Genomic DNA, 19290 nt, shown 5'->3' on the forward strand with positions numbered 1-19290 from the left:
CTTGCACTTCAGATAACAGAGGTCCGATATACCACAGTCTCCCTTGTACATGTTTAATGTCAATCATGGGCACCTTCTCTCTTATTGACGCTGGTCACCTCATGCTTGGTGTAAAGACAGAGGGTTGAAATATTTCCAAATTCAAGCTGGAAAAATAGAAATCATGGCTCTGCCCCAGGTCACCACACCTCAGTAAAACACCATCTATAAAACATTACAAATCTATCAGTTTGGGGATCAAACCTGGTAAAAACTGACGTCCTGAAGAGACTGGACGAACTTTACTCAAATGGAGGTTAGTTCACGCTGTATTTCTGTTCTTTTAGCTGACTGAAATGCAAAAGGTAAGTGCTATGTACAACACTTCCTGCCACTGAAAGCTGTGAATCACACTGGAGGCTTTCTGTAAAACTACCTTTTCAACGACATGCAGTATATTTTTTCTTTTAAAGTCAAAAATCTTAGCACTCTGGAGAATATCTGATGCCACAGGAAATAATTACCCGCAAAGAAAGAAGCCTGCCAGCTGCCAACACACACCAATGCACGTGCATCAACACAGTTACACACCGAGAGCTTTCACTTCATGGGAGCTGGGCGTATAGCTGAAGTTCAGCGTACTCAGCTACATAATTTCCTGCTAAATAAGCATTAAAGCTAAACTAATATTTAGTGTCTTTGTGATGTAGGACAAAAAAAAAAAAAAAGGTCAGAAACGTAGAAGCTTCCTAATACAATATTTATACGAATCAGCTTTATTTTTTATGACACCTTGCAAGGCATAAAATGCTTTAGAAGGTTAAATAATAAATGATAGGAAAGAAATGAGAATGTTGTAAGGACTAAAATTTGTATCATCTGATGAAATGTATAATGACATGGGCTCACTGAAGGAGGAAGATACAAAGAAGCTGCCCCAGACAGGGAAACCTGGGGAGGTTCTTCAGTGTTAAAAGTGCTTGCTTCTTCGTTTTCACCTTTAATTTCATTTTTTTCTAGGATAATACAGTATTCACAGCCCTTCTTAGGGGTAAGAGCTTTGTGAAAGGACAACATTTATTAAGTTACTATCAAATACTCTCCCATTGCTCCAAAGCGATTCCACTGCTTTTTCAGATCGTGGATCAAAATTTAATTTTTCAAGCAAGCCTTGCATCCTTCGGGTTAGTTGTTCCCCACAAATACACACCAAGGGGAATGAGGGCATGTGGGAACCTCGCAGCCCCCGTGTGATAGGAGGGGGCAGCTCAGACACTGCTCCCCTCCCACACTGCCTGCCATTGATGCCACCTCTGCCGGCAGCATCGCCTGCTCCAGCCACCCAAAATACCACCTCACAGGCTCTGCTGCGCTGATGATCATGCTCCAAGAAATATTCCTACCAGATCCACTGAGTTACATACAATACCAAAGCTTCTTACCTATGAGAGTATCGCATTTCACACTGAAGTTTCAGCAAGATGGTTACGGGACTCCTGCAAGGCTGCTGAACACAGTGCTCACAAGGTGATACTGCATAAATAACAAGCATTTTCTTAACTGGGTCTTTCAATTATTTAGAAATACTTGGCAAATGCGCCGCTAACAGCTGTTTTATAACAGATTTCATGGTACTGTACACCTGGTGCTAATGCTTCAGCATGTCTAAATGGTTTTCTAAAGATTACACTATCAAACATCATAAGATAAAATCACGGTAATTGGAGCCCTCATCAAAGAAGAAATTACTGTTACACTTTACAAACCATATCTATTACTTTCCAAAGCTGAGCAAAAGGTAATAATAATACGATAGCCACAGAGCCAGAAGATCTTTCCTGACCTCTCCGCAAGAACAGGGATCGTCTCGTGATCCCGCAACAGGCATACACCGTCCTTGTGACAATAGGGAACATAAAAGCTCTCTCTGATGCACCTACTCCATTCTAAGCAAAATAAAGATTCCAGCTTGAAATCTGCAGCAGAAAAATATCTGAAATATCGTGTCACAGACCCCTTTTTACTTATCTGGTGGCATCTCTAAAGTCAAAATATATTAGTGACCTTTGAGTCATGCCTTAAAAATTGATTTCCTCAGCACTGATATCATGTTGAAAGCCTTTATTCTGATCCCTAAATACTACATAAATAAGTGGATGTTTTTTAGATGCTGAATATCAAATCAGTGCCAGATAACTGTGAGCTTTGCCCAGGTGTTTTCAATAAAATGAGCTGGGTAAAAGTAACGCAGTACAGATTTACTGAATCTGATGACGGCTTTAGAGCATTCGCCATTACAACAACACATGGGAATCACACGCGTATCTCCAGGTTTATAATCTGCATGTGATTTCTTAACTAGGAGGAGAATTTTTAACTATGTTAATTTTTGCATCTGTTTAAGTGCTGCAGAATTACGGTGACTGTGATTTGCACAGAAATGGCTCTGCAGATGGCTAGATGAGCACATATACATACCAGGTGAAATCCCAGGTTTGTCAAAATTAATGCAACACTTGAATCTAACTTCAGCAGGGGTTCTGAACACAGACTATGTTAGATGAGCTCACATTAGGTCACATCAGATCAAAGACGGGGCTGAATAAAGCAGGAGGACGACTCATGGGCAAAGCCACAGGCACAGAGCAGCGTGGGCAGCTTCTGCGTGGGCAATCAGGCACCCTCCTGAGCTGGGAAACCCAGCAGGGTCTAAATGGGAGAGTCACCACTCTCCTCAGTTAATTCCTATGGAAAAGAGCTCAATATTGGTCAACGAATGAAGCAGCCTCCTCCCTGCTCCCAAGGACCGCTTCACAGGATGCATTTCAGCTCGCAGAGAAGAGCAACAACCTCTTTCTCACTGCAGACCTTTTCTCCACCGCCAAGCTGAAAGACTTGGTTCATGGTCAGCATGAATGAACCCAAATGCCCACCTACTTCTCAGAGCAGCCCGACATGACCGAGCAAGTTAAAATAAAAGTTATCCCGATTAACCCCCTTCTGTTGTTTTCCCCTTGGGGAGTCGCACTCCCACTCCAAAAGGCTGGAAATAAACTGTTTTTATTAAATCACATTCAATTACAGCAGTATTTATTAAAACCAATAACTGCAACTGGTAAGAATCCCCCTGTGCTTGTTTCTAGGTATTTAAATTAAGTTAAATGCACAATAAACTTTGCATTGTTTCAATTTACATGACCCCAGAGTCTTTAGACATCCCGTAGGCAAAATTCACAGACTTATAAACTGCTATTAAACATGAACATATGGTGGACTCGGCATCCTGCTCTGTAGCTGCTCTTAAAGGAGTGCTGTGAAGTGCCTTGCTGCCTCTAAATCCACGAAAGCAGCCTTACAGCAGGCCAAAATCCCCCTTCATCCCACGGAACGGTTTCCAGCAATGTCTCCAGTGAAGCAGTGATGTGCCAGGCGCCAGCTGCTTCGTTGGACCTGCATTTTCCACTGCAGATTCAACAATATCCCGCTCATCAGGGCCACTACAGCAGCTCATGGACCTCAGAGCCCACCAGAAGCATGGATCTGAATGAGCTCAGTGACTAATAGGAGGAAATTTCCTTACTGAAGGATGATCCCAAGCCTGTAGCCTAGGAGGTGTTTCTCCTCCTCTTAGAGCACCACCTCACCCACTGCTCTCAGGGTGGCACCCAGGTGTCCTCACCACCCAAAGGACCCAGCTGCTTCTTGTCTTCAAATGCAGATTCCCTGCCTTCACTTGCCATCTTCTCGCTGTTGTGTGAGGTACTGCTCTGCAGTCCGTTTGCTTGGTTTTCTATCCAGAACAGAAGCGAATCACTGAACTTCTTTGGCTAGTCCAGAGCAGGGCTACGAAGCTGGTGAAGGGCCTGGAGCACAAGTCCTGTGAGGAGCAGCTGAGGGAACTGGGGGTGTTTGGTCTGGAGAAGAGAAGGCTCAGGGGAGACCTTATTGCTCTCTACAACTACCTGAAAGGAAGCTGTGGGGAGCTGGGGGTTGGCCTCTTCTCACAGGTAACTAGTGATAGGACCAGAGGGAATGACCTCAGGTTGCACCAGGGGAGGTTTAGGTTGGAAATTAGGTGACATTTCTTCTCAGAAAGAGCAGTCAGGCATTGGGACGGGTTGCCCAGGGAGGTGGTGGCGTCACCGTCCCTGGGGGTGTTCAAGGAAAGGTTGGACGTGGTGCTTAGGGACAGGGTTTAGTGGGTGACATTGGTGGTAGGGGGACGGTTGGACCAGATGATCCTGAAGGTCTTTTCCAACCTTAATGATTCTATGATTCTGCTTTCTCCCTTTTGAGCCCCACTGCTGGATTTAGTTCCGTATCACACTCAGGCAAGCATTCAGTTTCATCCCATACCCTTAGTAATTCTGCCTGTAACATTTCTGTCAGGTTCAAAGTTTCCTGAGACACTTTTCACGTCTTTTTTTTTTTTGCACATCCCTCACTGCAGAAGTACCACAGTTTCCTCATTAAAGACAGCTTTGTGTCCTATACTAAGAGCAAAGCTCAAGTTACACACAGTGTAACACATCTTCCCTAAACAACAGAAATCTCAGACAGTATTTTCCAAGGACTCTCAAATAGGGTCATTTGTCATTTCGTGAGTTAAAATCAATTGAAAATGGGTTGGTAGCAACCTCCCTCAGCCCCTACTCTAACCATATCTTCATCCCGCAGGCACAACTTAAGAGGAAAACATCATTTGAAAGACCAATTTAATCTGTTCCGGGACTTTAGAAAGAATAAAACCCTATTATTCACTCACCATAATTATACAGATATTACACGACCTCAATACAGAACAGAGAATTCTTTGGGTGAATTGATTGTGCATTTCCATTCCTTAGCATGTTTGAGTTCTCTTAAGGTTAACCTTAACTCTAGATACACTGCATTTATTAAGTTTGTTTTGGAATAATTACAATATCCCTGTAATGTGCCTAGCCCTAAATTACTTCCACATACTCTCATCCTTAACTCCATTTTAATAAAACTTTCATTCAGGAATATGTTTTAAATTATCCCCTTGCAAAATACAAAGAAAATCCAAGTTTACTTTGACTCTGTGACTCTTAGAAAACCTTTATTTGAAGTTGATTCACCTTTTAATGTGTCTATTCATGTCTATTTTGCTTTGAGAAGTTCCTATCTCACTTCAAAGGGTAGAGAGTGTCCAAACAAGCTCATTTCTTGCTCTGAAAACCCAGCATGTACTGTTCCTGCTTCTGCCATCTGTTTCCTATATGGTTTTGCTCTCATCCTACTATACACAGAAAAACTCGTTCTACTTCTAGCAGCCGAGCTCCACACCACAATACTCGTATAATACACTGGTGCAGAATGACCAACACTATTTATTCAGTCATCTACCTGATCGCCTGTAGCACCTGGGTTCTTCCCTGTTGCTCTCTGCCAAGCGTTGATTAAGTCACATACTGCTTATCTCCCTACTGTAGGCATTACCTGGTAAAACTCAAAGAATGAAAACAATAATCCTAGTCCATCTCACAAGAATTCTAAAATGGCCTCACCATTAATCACTAGGCCCCTTTCAACAAACTTTATCTGGCAGCCAGACAAATCACCAGTCTGTATCTGTATTAAAAATAGAAGACCACAGGAAAAATCCCCAAAGAAACCTGGTACAAAGCCATAAAACTCATATACTACTTATTAATTTTGACATTCCTCTCCAGCCAAATAGCATCATAACCATGGACTGTGTATAACAGATGTGGATTATCCATATCTGAAATGGATAATGGCACATAATAATAGTTTTTAAGGTCCACAAGGATCATTAGACCACCTAAACTGACCTCTGGTGTAACACAGGCAACATCATTTCACTCATCTGACCCCTGACTGAACTTCATAACCTGGGCTATGTAGGTTACATAGGCTACATAATAACAATATTCCCCTAAGGCTTATTTTCCTGAAAATCAGGGGTATAGCACATATGCTGTCCCAACGGTTGGTTGCTCACACTTGGGATTGAAATGTAGCACTGATATCCAACCTCGAGTTATTTGGCTGCAAATTCCCCTTTTTGGGTTCTTTCTCTTTCCCCCCTTTCTCTACTGCACTGAAGACCCCAAGGTACCCAGCGCTGTCTCTAGGTTAAGGCTTTTATCACGTTCACCTGTCATCACTTGATCTGATTTGATAAACTAAGCAGAATATTCTCTACAGTTTCAGGTTTCTCTCTGTAAAGCATCTTCTCCAAAACTCCCAATACTGTTTCCTTGCCAGCTCTTCTGACTCAGGTTAGAGCATAGGTATCCTGTCCAAACTCTCATCTCCAGCACCATGTTAGAAATCACTTATTGGTTTTTTCCCTTGTTTCCCTTCACTGTCAGTCAAAGACCAATTATTTCATTAAAGCATCACTCAACCCAAAGCTTAAACACTTTGTTCTGAACAATATAAAACTAGTCAGAATACCACTGTAGGTCTAGACAAATAATAAGCAGACCTAAACGGATGTTACAACTTGGGCCAAAAGGACAGCCATCTCCACGCACTCAACGCCATGCTGTGTGCTTCCAGCCTTCACGCCTGTAAGCTTTACTTGCTGGTTTGATCCTTAATCACCAAGCGGCTTGGCAGGCTGCACTATCCAGCAGCTATGAAACGCATGGGAAAGCCATGGGAAAGTGTGCTGTGCTGCTATCTACTATACTAGTTGACCTCAAAAAGAATAAAGAGTAACAGATACCCAGCATAGCATCCTGTAACAATACATGCCAGTAGAGAGGGAGCATGAACAACAAAGGTAACTTTATATATTGCTTCCTTTTGAGCTGCAATTGTACTCATTGTACAAACATCTCATTTCATAAAATCTTGAAAGTCTATGGCTCATTTTCTTATTCTCTGCTACTGAAACTTCTTCTCATTGCCATCTGCTTCCAAAGGTCCATCTCCCCCATTCCTTGGGCAGAGAAGTAGTCTACTACTCTTGAGGGCGTTGCTTTTCAGCCAGAAACACAGACAAAAACTAAAAAAACCTGGCTAGCTCTGACGCTGAGGTGAGGAAAAACCATCTGTAAGCTTTTAAAAGCACACGCGTGCACACACACGCAGATAAAACAAAGAAACCATTTCAAAGCGGAAGCTATAATAAGAAGGGTTTGTATCAGAGTCAGAAAAACTTATGGCAGGACGCCTGGAACAACCAACAGCAAAAGAAGAGGCACCTTCTCCTTTTTTTTTTTTTTTCTTCTTTTGATAATTTAGATTCAAATACAGATTTCTCAAAAAAAAAAAATGTGGTTAGCAATTGCTGGCTGCTGGGCACGGCCATTAATCCAAAGGACCGTGGTGACGTTAGAGGCAGCATTTTCCTCTGGACTTGCTTCACAAGGAGGGGAGGTGTCACTTCTCATTGAGTCTCTGGCTGCCGGAGGGAAAGAAACTCAATGAGCTGGACCCAAAGCAGAATTGCTTTTGGGATGTTGTAGGAAACATGCATTTTTTAACCGTTTTATTGAATGCAAAACCAAACCAATCAGCAAACTTGGCTATGTGTTATAGATCACATCTATGAGCTGTCACACTTCAACTATCAAGAATTATATTAAAATTATATATTAAAATTATATATTAAAATTGATCATGTCTGGTGAAGTCAGCATGCACATTAGGTAACTATTTTGCTTTTTCCCATTGATAACATGGTGTAACAGAGAAGTAGGGGAGGCTACAAGATTCGCCCAGGACAAACACTGTCCCTTGCCTTGTACCTGGGCTGACCTCATGATTTCCCAAAGGTGCCAAATTCAGCAGGCTGCACTGCAAACATCTCCTGCTGCCCACAGAAATAGTCACTGATGCAAATAGCGGGTTCTTCCACCTGGCGGAAATGCTTGTAACGTATCCTACAAGGTATCTCTGAGGTTAGCATCGGGCTTTTATTTAGGATTTCTTTCTGGAAAGGTTTTCCAAGCTTGAGGGCCACCAAAAAAGACGATTCTGTAAAGAGGACCCATAAATAAGGTCATGGGTAATTGCCAGTGACTCACTTAACGTGAGAGAAATTATTAATATTAACCCAATTATATCTTACAAATTTTATCTTCCACTCCTTTGCTCTGCCAAGGAAGGCAGATGGCAAGTCAGCCTACAACTAAGACATGAAGGAAAAAACCAAACCCTTCAAGACAAATAAGTGCAAACTGACCTACTTCCAAACGAGACTTTTAAAGAGTTCTGGGTTTTAATTACAGCTATGTTAAAGCAACATTTCCTCAAAAACTTCTAATAATATTAGAAAGAGCTGATCTGAAAGCTCAGCAAGAGAACAGACACCGGGATGGCTGGACTGAATCAGCCCGAGCTCCGTTTTGCTGATGCTTGGAGCCAGATGTAAGGGACACGCTGAGTACAGGGACACCTCCCCAGACAGCCCTCAGCAGCTTCTGGCAACCTAAAATTAGAAGTTTCCTGAGCCATGGGAAACAACTGTGCCTTTGTAACTAATAGCTCATGAAAGGCTTTTCATCCAGCCCTTTTGTGAGCACAATTGGGTAGCAGAGCAGCCTGTGGGTGCTGGGGGAAAACGTCCTCCTACCTGTTTGCTCTCACCTTGCTGCCTGGTTATCTCACTTGAAGTCCGTAGACCTTTCAGCAGGCAGACCCGTGAAAAATCATTCCTTTCCACCTTCTCTTTTTGCCACTTTGGAGCCTCCGCACACCTGGTGTTTCCACTCTCAGCCCCCCCTTGCCATCCAGCTCCTCTCCTCCTGCCCAAAGCTGTCCCACGCACCTGGTCCTCACCATCGCTTCGCCGCAGCTCCCCTGACGCCACATCCTCGTGATGGGCATATTTTTCCATGTCTGTTTTGTTTCTGCAGTCTCAGTGTCTTGGCAAAAGGGTAATAGTGATGACTCAGTCTCGCACAGCACACACACAGACGTACGCGTTGCGCACCCGCTACATAAGGGGAATGTGCACTTCCAGTCAATTCCCCGTTAAATGCACGCACTCTCAGCCCTGGGACCCTGCTCCTCAGCACTCTGCCAAACTTTAATGATTCAGTACTTAAACTTTCGTAACGGAGCTCTGTCTCACAGCAAATTAATTATCATCACTCTTTCTTTCAGGCCAAAGCAGAAATAGCTACTATTTCTCTGGATCAAACACTTTGCTTTATAAATTTAGTGAGGAAAATCTCGATTTTCACGGGATGAGCAGAGATGCATTTGTGTTAGCCTCCTCAGGATGCGCTGGGTGTCTGAGCTGCACATTCAGGGTGAGATGTCCCTGGAACTGCGGCTGCACGGGGAGGCAGGGGTATTTTTACACGGTATATGAGGTGATAAATGAAATGGGAAAATTGGGAACCACTGGACTGGGAAGACAGTGATGGACTGGGACAGGCAGATGACATGGGGAAAAGGAAGAGTGAAGGCTTGTGACATCCCCTTCCCCCCTGCCTGGGACTTGAAGTGTCACCACTTCGGTGTGCCTGCAAATATCTGTAAAATCCACCGGCAGTCTGCCCCTGCTAGCCCTGCTGGGGCTCACTAAACACATAGGGGAAAAATATAAAACTAGTTATAATAATTAAAAAAATCAACACTAAGAATACTAAGGTTGCAAAGTCAAGCATTCAAACTTCGAAAATGCCAGAAGTTCCAACCATACAAAACTTAATTCATCCCTGATTCACACATCTATTCTCTTCAGCAGCTTTTGTCTAGCTTTAGGCACCAGAACGTGCATCTGCTCCTCCACGCGGGTCCCACAGCAAGACCCACTGAATCCTACCAAAATCATATATGCTCCCCCGCCACACACGAGCTCAGTTTAAGTTACCAGCACAGTAGTTCACCCTGCTTATTGTCTTGCACACAAAGACATCCTGGCTCCTATCCCTATACAAAGGGAATAACAATGGGAATGATAATAGAAAAGCCCTATAAACTCCAGTGATTTACATAGTGCCTTTGTGTGAAAAGACACCAGCACCGGCACAGTGTGACGCTCTATAGGGATGTACAGGGAGAGGAATCGGGGTGCACACACACGGCTCTGGATAAATGCTTACCCACAGGACCCATCTGTAGACAAGGAAAGGAGGCCCAGAAAGCGACTCCCTACAAAAGAAAACCATCAGCACCACATCGTTTCTGCCTCAGCTTTACAATTTTGTTCCCCAAATTTGTCGTTCCCAAGTTTGGGCTATTTTCATTTCTTTTTTTGAAACTGAGGGAGACATAAAGGACCTCTGCTACAACATGCTTCTCTGTACAATATTAGGAAGCCCGTTTGCACTTTAAAAATCCTGGTAGTGTTACTGGTTTTGCATGAACTTTGTGGGGCAAAGCAAACAGGAGTCTCCCAAGACTTTCAACATTCAAATATAATTCCATTAGTTTTCAATTAGCAGTTTGCCCACGTACATGCAAAATAAATTGATTTAGCACCTTAGTCCTGAGATACCAAAACCTAAATGGAGGGTTTTTTTCTTCCTCTATTGTATCCTGTCTGCAAATATTAGTTACCATAACGGAATATCACGTAAATCAAATAACCGCCTCTCTTTCATAATCACGCTGGCAGCTGCAGTGCCATGTTTCAATGGCTATCCACTGGAACTCATTAAGAAAGCATTATGTATAGTAAATTAAAATGCAGGGTCTCTGATCTGCAGACAAAAGGATGACAAAGCTTATCAAATGTGTGCTGTGGACTTCTCATTAACTCGGGGCTTTAAACGGCATTGTCCTCTCCGAGCAGGTTCCTGCGCTCGAGGATATTTCGCTTTGTAATGAGCAGCCTGTATCTGGCCTCGTGGAAATTGCTCTGAAGAGAAAGCCGTGTTCCTTAATCAAAATAAGAAGAAATTTTGATTGGGATGAGATTGCGCTCTGAGTCAGCTCCGAGAAATGTGGTTGCTGCGGAGAGAGCCGGCAATAATTCACTCTCTGCAACCGGAGCTCAGCGGGGACGGGCGGCCTCGGAGGACTTCGGGTCACAGCCCCCGTCACGGGGGAACACGCTGCTGCTGCAGAGCCACCAGGGAAGCTCAGGAGGGCTTCCCCTCTGTCCTCGCAGGGGACCAGGAGCAGAATCCGTCCCTCTCAGCCTATAATACTGTGGGGTTCATTCTCTCAGCATCCCCTTTCCCGAGCACAGCTCTGCAGCTTCAGCATCATGCTCCCAACGCCCCAGCAGCGCCACTGCCACGGATGGAGGCACGAGGCTTTCGGAGCAGCACGGGGAAGTTTGTCATGCACTGCACAACGTTAGTTCCTTAAGCAAATCAAATCCTTGCCATATAAAATGTCACGGGTTAGTTCCACAAGCTGTGACAGTCTTCTGTTTTCCACTCCAATTTCGTGTTATGGGTGATTGTCTTTTACATTGCGGACGGTGCGCAAAGCATCCACACCTCACAACACGACAAGCTATTGTAAAAACATCCCGAAATCCCAACGGCCGACACAAATTTTCACAAGTTCCACGCAGGGATGCACAGAGCATTTCTCAGTGCATCTGACAGATGCATAATTAGCTTTGCCCATAAGCTTTGCTATAATACTGCTGGACTTGCACCGAACATGACAGCGCAGACAACACTGGTGTGCTTCAGTACATCTCTGATTTCCCCAATGACAGCTCTCTTTGAAGAACATCATTCATTCACCAGAAAATTAAAAAACACATCAACAAACTGCCCAGACCCAGACAAGTGCTTAATTATCTACAGCCTCTTTAATACAACTGGGGCTATCAACACTTACGCCCCGTGCCTCACCTCTGAAAAGAAGAAGAACCAAATCCACCTCCCAGAGATCGTTTATTAAAAACTGCCATCGAAAACTCATCTGGGCTGCAAAATTCACAAGCAGAAAAATGCAGGGAAGGAGTACGTGCTGGGGACTGAAAGGTTAATAGCTCTTCTTTAAACCCCAACTACTGAACATGCCTTAGACCTTAATAATTGAAGGAGAAAATTTGCTATTTTCAATGCATTTTCCTATCTGTTCTCAATGCATCTGAGCAATTACTTTTTGGTCCTTTCCGGTGCTCGGCATGCTGACAAGCAGCGCTACAGAAAATAAAGAGCAGCAGCAAAGGAAATAATGTATGGCACAATCACGCGTTAAAACTGCAGAAAAGTTGTATCTGAGCAGACGCCAACACAGAGGTTTCCTGTTAGAGAGAAGCCGCCGTAATGCCAGGGAAACAGCCTCCAGGACTACCAGGCTTTGGCTCTGTCAGCCTTTCCAAACCTGAATTAAGGCACTGCCAAGACGTGCATTCCTGTGGTTGCCCCACTTCCATGTGCTAATGCCTCCCTCCTGCAGGACCTGGACCACAGGCTCGTTGCTGGCAGGTTAATTAAAGTGGGCACCCACAGCAAAGCAACCACATGAGCTTTCCCTGTTTTCCACAGGCAGCTTCCTGAGCAGGGCTGATGGTGCTGAGAAGCACAGCTAGGTGTCCTCCCGCACCTCTCTGGCCACTCCGTGTCTCTGCACATGGACCTTCATCACCCACAGGTGGTGGGTTACGGGTGGGTTCATTTAAATTCACTCCTATTTCCATCCTGTGGCTATCAGGCAAGTATTTGGTCCATGCAAAGGTGTCAAGGGGCAGGCACGGCTCTCCCATAGGGGATGCTCATGCTCATGGGCTCTCCCAGGGAGGATGCTCTCCCATGGAGGATGCTCAGCAGATGCTCCCTTGCCCCAGCGTAGACATCACACGAAGTGGTGGGAGCAGGGACTCTCCTACAGCAAAGCCAAAGCTGGGATTAAAATCTGGAGTCCTCCTGAAGCCAAAGGAAAACTTTGTTGTGTTGCAATAGACCACATCTGAGCCTGTGAGGGATAATCACCCCATAGGAAAGGGCTCTGTGGTCAGACCACATCAGCTGTTCAGACCACTGAGGTCCTGTTTCACCTTTCCAAGTCCCACGAAGTCCAGCTCTTCAGTGCTATCCAAAAGGCCTTCATTGTGTGATTTGTCCCTTCCTTCTTCTCCCCTTCTTGGCCGTCTTCTATGCAAGACTGAGAAGGTTTTTGTAGTTATTCACACTTTGGGGAGATAACAATGTGGCCAGACAAGGAAAAATAAAATGAAGATTGCAGCCCCCGAGCTTTGCCAAATGAGTGAAGCTTATACAAGCATTACATTTTTTTCCACTGCACACAGATGTGGCTGAGGATGCAGAATAGTTAATGCTCTTCTGAAATACTCACATGACATATTATTATTGACTGACAGTGTGGAGGCTGTAAGACCCCACAGAAGCAAAGAAAAAGGGAGAAACCTGTGATGCTCAGCCCCACTCCTGAAATTTGGCACAGGCTTAACGCTTCCCATGCCATGTACTCATTCCTCAACTGAGCCAAGAGATTTGGAAAACGTCAGTAATGGAGATAACTGTGATGCCAACAGCACTGGAAAAACAGGAATTCCTGAGAGCTTGGGACTTCTAGGTAATAAGGACCATGAATACAGAAGGACACAGAAAAGGCAGGTTTACCAAGAGAGCAGTTTGGATGGGATAAATAAAAGATGTGTAATGGGTTGGGAAAAACCTACTGCAGCACCTGGTCAGCTTCCAAATCCCAACGGGATTTAGCGTTTGCAGGGTGCTCCTTGGGAGGAGGAGGAGGAGGAACGGAGCTTGTCCTGCTTGGCCCCTTATTGCTGTTTGAGGCAGTGGCCAGGCCGTGCCCTGGGGGGCTCCAAGGGAGTAGCTGCCCTGCTGCTGCCTCTACCCAGCTGCACGGGAGCTCGGGGCAGCTCCCCGGGGAGCACCACAAACTGCAAACATCTGCCAGAAGCAGACACATGCTGCCACCTCTGTGACCTCAGGAAGGTGAAAGAGAAGACAAGGCTTTAGAAATAGGGATGGGTTGAAATCAAGCGCATTGTAAGACCTGTGTTTTGAGATCTCACATGGATTTATCAAGAATTTGTGTGTTTTAGGATTTGGCTGAGCGCGTTGACTCCCTGGGGATGGAGCACGGGCTTCCTGTGCTGCTCGTCCAAACTCCAGGATGGGGCCATATGGGGTTAATGCCGGGCTAGGGCCCAACCTTCCTGATAGAAAAAATACACAAAACTGTAAAAACCGTGAGTGGTTTTAATCTGCACTGATGTCCTTGTGGAGTTAAGAAGGCCAAAGCAAACCCGAATTGAGCCGTGCCACCAGGCAGTGAGGACACCGCCACGGCTGAGACATTTGATCACTTATGACCCCAGGTTACAGCAAACAGACTGTAAAAATATTCAGATGTGGGCGCTGGTTTGTTTTTGTAAACATTTCCTTTTTCTTGTGGGTGTCACTAGATGGCAGAGCCCATCACTGGGCTTCCTAATGACACATTCCTACAGCTTTCAATATTTGGATTTCAATTAAGCTGTAAATTCCTGAGGTTTTCAGTGGCGATCTCTGGGGTAATTACAAAATCAATGTCCTTTAAAACAAACAAAGAAAGAGTATAGGTTAATGATATGAGCAATCGATCCACCTTAATACACTGTATGTTTGGGATGATGACATAAATTTAACCTTTGATTTAAAAATTATTCAAAATAGCACGCTCAGAGAAGTCACTTTGGTGTTGAAATGACCCGAAGGGCTGAACTTTGCTGAAGCTCTCCAGAGCAAAGGCATCTGGAAAGCACAAGCTCCTCATGCTGGGAAGCTTCCCCTTAGCAGGGTAGAGTAAAAAAAAAAAAAACAGCCTTAATGGTTAACCTGCAGCTCGTTTATGGCCTGAAGTTATCAATGGCTGAAGATGATGAGGGAAACTCACCAACAAACCAGGAAACAACTGCCACAAATCCATCACGAAAAGTTTGCACAGGTTGCATCTGTCCATCATTTAAATCACCTGGGCTGAAAACAGGCTTTAGCACACTGGTGCTTTATTGTCTAAGACCCATTTAAAATATAAATAATGGGGAGTGAACTCAGTCGAGAGACTGAACCGTGTCCTCAGCACCTGTGGGTGTGCAGAGACCCCTTCACTAGCTGGGGTCGGAGCATCGCGGTGCTCAACGTCTCCTCCGGCTCCAAATTCTGCCTCCAGCACAGGACCATGATTGCCAGTTGCCACAACTGAAATACTCACACGCGAAGACACACACGCAGGTGTAGCTTATGTATGTGCAGGAACAGGAGGGAGCAGCTCGGCCATCACTACGGTTTGGAACAAAAGGTTGCTCAAAAGAAGCAGAATCCTGCTGTGCTCGTCTCTGGGTTGCTTTGTGTTTGTTTCTATGCATTTTCCAGTAAAGATCCCATTCATAATGTAATTTACTGCAGGAAGCTATACGTTCACTGTCTGTTAAAGCTCTTGGAAAGGATGACAGAGGCATTTCTTACACAAGAGTTCAGCCACAAAATTCTGTCTTCTCCCAAAAAAATAAAAAAATAAAAGCAGGGTTTACACAGGTTGTAGAAAATTATTCTCCAGGAAATTAAACATCTGTAACACCTTCATCTTATTAGCTTACTTGCCAATTACTTCCCTCCCCATGATTACAAAGCACTCAAAAACCGAACCAAGCTGGAAAAGCGACCTGTGCTGCTCTACATGAAAACCCATCATTACCCTGCTCGTGACAAGGGAAAGCGCTTGTGTTTCAAGGACTGTTCTTTCTTTTTTTTCCTGTAACTGCTGCCTGCTGGGACAGCCAGCCTTGCCAAACCCTCCTCAGTCTGTGGCACGGCGGGTGGCCCAGGGGGACAGCGGGTCACGTCCCCGGGGCTTCAGGATGCTGAGGGCTGCAGGGCAGTGTGCTGCCTGCCCTCTTCTTCATGCCGGAGTCCCTCTCCTTCTCCACTGGAGGCACTTCTCACTCCATAGCAAAAGCTACTGAGGTGGGTCCCAAGGAATCCAATCATCGCCTTAAAAACTGTAAATTTTAATTAATCTCCCCAGTGTCAGTGAAAGCAGCACCACGCTCAAACATGCAGATTAGATGCTTGAAGACACACTTTCAAAGTCCAGTCCTACGCTGCCCCTTAAGGATGCTGAGGCTGTACCCTTGAGGATATGACCACAACTGGTCAACAGCAGAAATGCATGGCAATATGGGATCGGCGAGGAACTCACTGCTGCAGCCATCCTGATGTATCTTTGCTGGATTTGGCTCCACTGCTCAGCACCAAAGGCACCCCTTCCAATACCCATAGAAAAAAAGGCAATTTCAGAAAAGACCAAGCCAGCTCTTTCACCGACTCTCTCTCTCTCTAGAAAACTGCTGTACTGGAGTACTTTCTTTAGGAGTTTTTACTGAAGGAGTAAATATTACGTTAGGACTCCTAAGTGCTTGCTTTGATTTCATTTGTCCCAGAATTTCTTTTGCTGCCTGAGGAGGAGAGACGGCCCTGGCCACTGAGTGCACCCAGTTACCCACTGGAAAGAATCTCATCTCTAATCCTTCTCCTTTTTTTATTATTTTTTATGTTCAGCTCCTTCACAGGACTCATCAGAAAAGCCCACCAGTGGTAATTAGGCATGTAAATTGCCTTAGCTAGCCAAACTGAAACAGCTCTTTGAATATGCATGATGCACATCCACGGGAGCAGTTTTGAAGGACATAAGACCTGCTGACAGTATCTTGATTTTATAAATGCTGTGGCCACTGAAAAAGAAAAAAAATGGATAAAAATCCATGTTCCCATTTAACTATGTATGAAAACCAGCCAGAATGCCAAGATGCATTTGCTAGCACACAGAAAGCAAATCTCCTGAGGAAGAAATGGCTCAGTGAAATGATTGACGATGTTAGTCCTTCCTTCAGCTCTCCTGTCTGCCAGTCTGAATCTCGGGTTAGCAGTGACAGCAAACGTGGCTATCGTAGGGCACGTGTGATAGCATCAGCACAGACCTACCACTGTGAGGGCACAGGAGAAATGCTGTTCTTTCCACAGGCTATTCTGTCATGCAAGTTTTCAAGAGGAAGCACTGTAAATGTGTGCTCTGCATTCATGATGTGGGCCCATGCATGGGAGAGGAGTTCTGTGACCTCAGATGTCTTTTTCTTTTTTTAAAAATTTGATCCCTCAAAAAAGAAAGAAGCCACACACGCACAGGAACACACACACACACAGCCTGCACCCTGTGTCAACTCCTGTGCACTTTCTCAGCTAACATGTTTCACTCAGTTGTGGGGAACATGACTCGCCATCACCATCCGAACACCTCAGGGAATGATTTGGCCAGAAAAGCTTCCATCAGGCCTCCTGCTCCTCTGCACAACTTCTTATCCGCTGTGCTCCCTCCCAGATCCTTAGAACAGATTATCTTGTCTCTTGCTACATCCCAGTGTAAAAATAAGTCTTTAAGTAAAAGTAATACATCCATACAGTTCTGGATTTTGTCTGTCAGCACAGTATCCTCAGCAAGTGACACCTCTCAGGGCTCAGATGTGACGGTAACGCTATCACAGTGACTGACAGGAATGGGCTCTTCCAGTGCCCATCAAGCACAGCCATGAACACAAGCTCCTGCGAACAGGCTAAAGCTAAAACTCTGCAAGCTGCCATTAAAGGGATGTCCCAGCTGGCCACTTGGCACAAGCAGATTCGTATCTCTCCCTGGGACTGTTATATTTAAAGGTGTTTTTTTTTGGTTTGCTCTGCAAGCTTGGTGGTCGTGTCAGGCTTGTGAGGCTCCCCAGCTTTACATGGGACAGCCACAGGAACACTCATTATTAGGATCATTTAAGAGCACAAGCTTGGTTTAGAAAACCAACCACAACCTTGACTATGGCCTCAGATATCACTATTTTTCTTCTCAGAAAGAGCAGTCAGGCATTGGAATGGGTTGCCCAGGGAGGTGGTGGAGTCACTGGGGGTGTTCAAGGAAAGGTTGCGCCTGGTGCTTAGGGACATGGTTTAGTGGGCGACATTGGTGGTAGGGGGGTGGTTGGACCGGATGAACTTGGAGGTCTTTCCCAACCCTAATGATTCTATGATTCTATGATTTCCAAATCACCTTGCAACGGCACAGCCTACGGGTTGCACATAGGTAAAGAAATACGTGGTGACTTCAAGGATTTCTTACTGAGCAGCAAGACTTCCTTCTGAGCAGTGTGGGGGGCTGTTGAGAGATGCCAGGGCACATTTCAGTGCCTATTTCATCCCTTCCACGCAAAGAAGCTTCAAAACATCAGCCACAAGAAAACAACCTGCTTGTTTGCAGCTTCAAACCATGTTGAAATCAGCAATAAATACTAACAAAAGCAGAAGCTTTGGGAAGCGGAACATACCTGCAAGGAAGCACAGGGTATTTGGAAGCAGAAGTATTATTTTTACAAATATCTGTACAATTCTCTTTGAACTGGAGTATGCAGATGTGTAAAATATGAAACTCTGTATTTAAAAACAAGAACAAAAGTATCAGTCCAGAGTTTTCGTTTTTAATCTTTTAAATGAGAGGGGTTTCTGTTATTCACAGATAGAGAATGCATAAAGCCATATGCATGTAATCATACTATGTTTCATACTGCCTATCCATTTCCTAAATTATTTTCCCTTGGGACTGGATATTGTACTGTTACTATATTTGTTCTCCTGTTATTTATATTTCTTCAGATTTATTTCAAAAATCCTGCAACAGATTATAAATTTCTGGCTAGGACTGGAATTTTCTGAGAGAAATGTTTTGTTACATTTTGATAGAAGTGTAATTACAAAAATATAAACATGCAATTTACATACAATAGATATTAAAAAAGTCAGCATGTAACCCACTTAAAATAGTTGGCAGGCTATTTATCTAAACTATTTCAATTTAACGCAGATGTGCCCTAACAAATAAAATGTGCTTTAAAATCTGTCGTCATCCCCAGTCAGACATCCAGTTGTCCATGCCCTTAAGTTGATGTATATTTAGCATTAAAAGAAAATGTTGAAGATGGTGACAACAACACAGTTAATCATTCTATTAATCAGCAAAGCTGGGGAGGGACTCTTTGTCAGGGGGTGTGGTGATAGGGCAAGGGAGAATGGCTTTAAACTGAAAGAGGGCAGATTTAGGTTAGATATAAGGAGGAAATTCTTCCCTCAGAGGGTGGTGAGGCCCTGGCACAGGCTGCCCAGAGAAGCTGTGGATGCCCCATCCCTGGAGGTGCTCAAGGCCAGGCTGGATGGGGCTTTGGGCACCCTGGTGTGGTGGGAGGTGTCCCTGCCTGTGGCAGGGGGTTGGAGCTGGGTGGGCTTTAAGGTCCCTTCCAGCCCAAACCATCCTGCGATTCTATGATTCTTTATTTATGTAATGCTCACCCCTGTGATATAGTTCCAGTGATACACTCCCCCAGTAAAAATT

At 44.6% G+C, this 19290-nt stretch overlaps 1 protein-coding gene and 1 long non-coding RNA gene across 25 annotated transcripts in view; both read right to left on the minus strand.

The window, feature by feature from the left end:
• The window catches only part of FAT3 (FAT atypical cadherin 3), a 419605-nt gene that overhangs the window by 258570 nt on the left and 141745 nt on the right, over positions 1-19290 (minus strand). The window lies entirely within an intron of this gene.
• LOC310901135 overlaps positions 1-19290 on the minus strand; it is a 71125-nt gene that overhangs the window by 3725 nt on the left and 48110 nt on the right. The window contains exon 1 of the long non-coding RNA XR_014585626.1: positions 1-19290. This exon is cut by the window's right edge and continues 48110 nt beyond it. This is a non-coding gene — a long non-coding RNA (uncharacterized lncRNA).

This window comes from Anser anser (genome assembly GCF_964211835.1).
Source record: "Anser anser genome assembly, chromosome: 1".
Lineage (NCBI taxonomy): Eukaryota > Metazoa > Chordata > Aves > Anseriformes > Anatidae > Anser > Anser anser.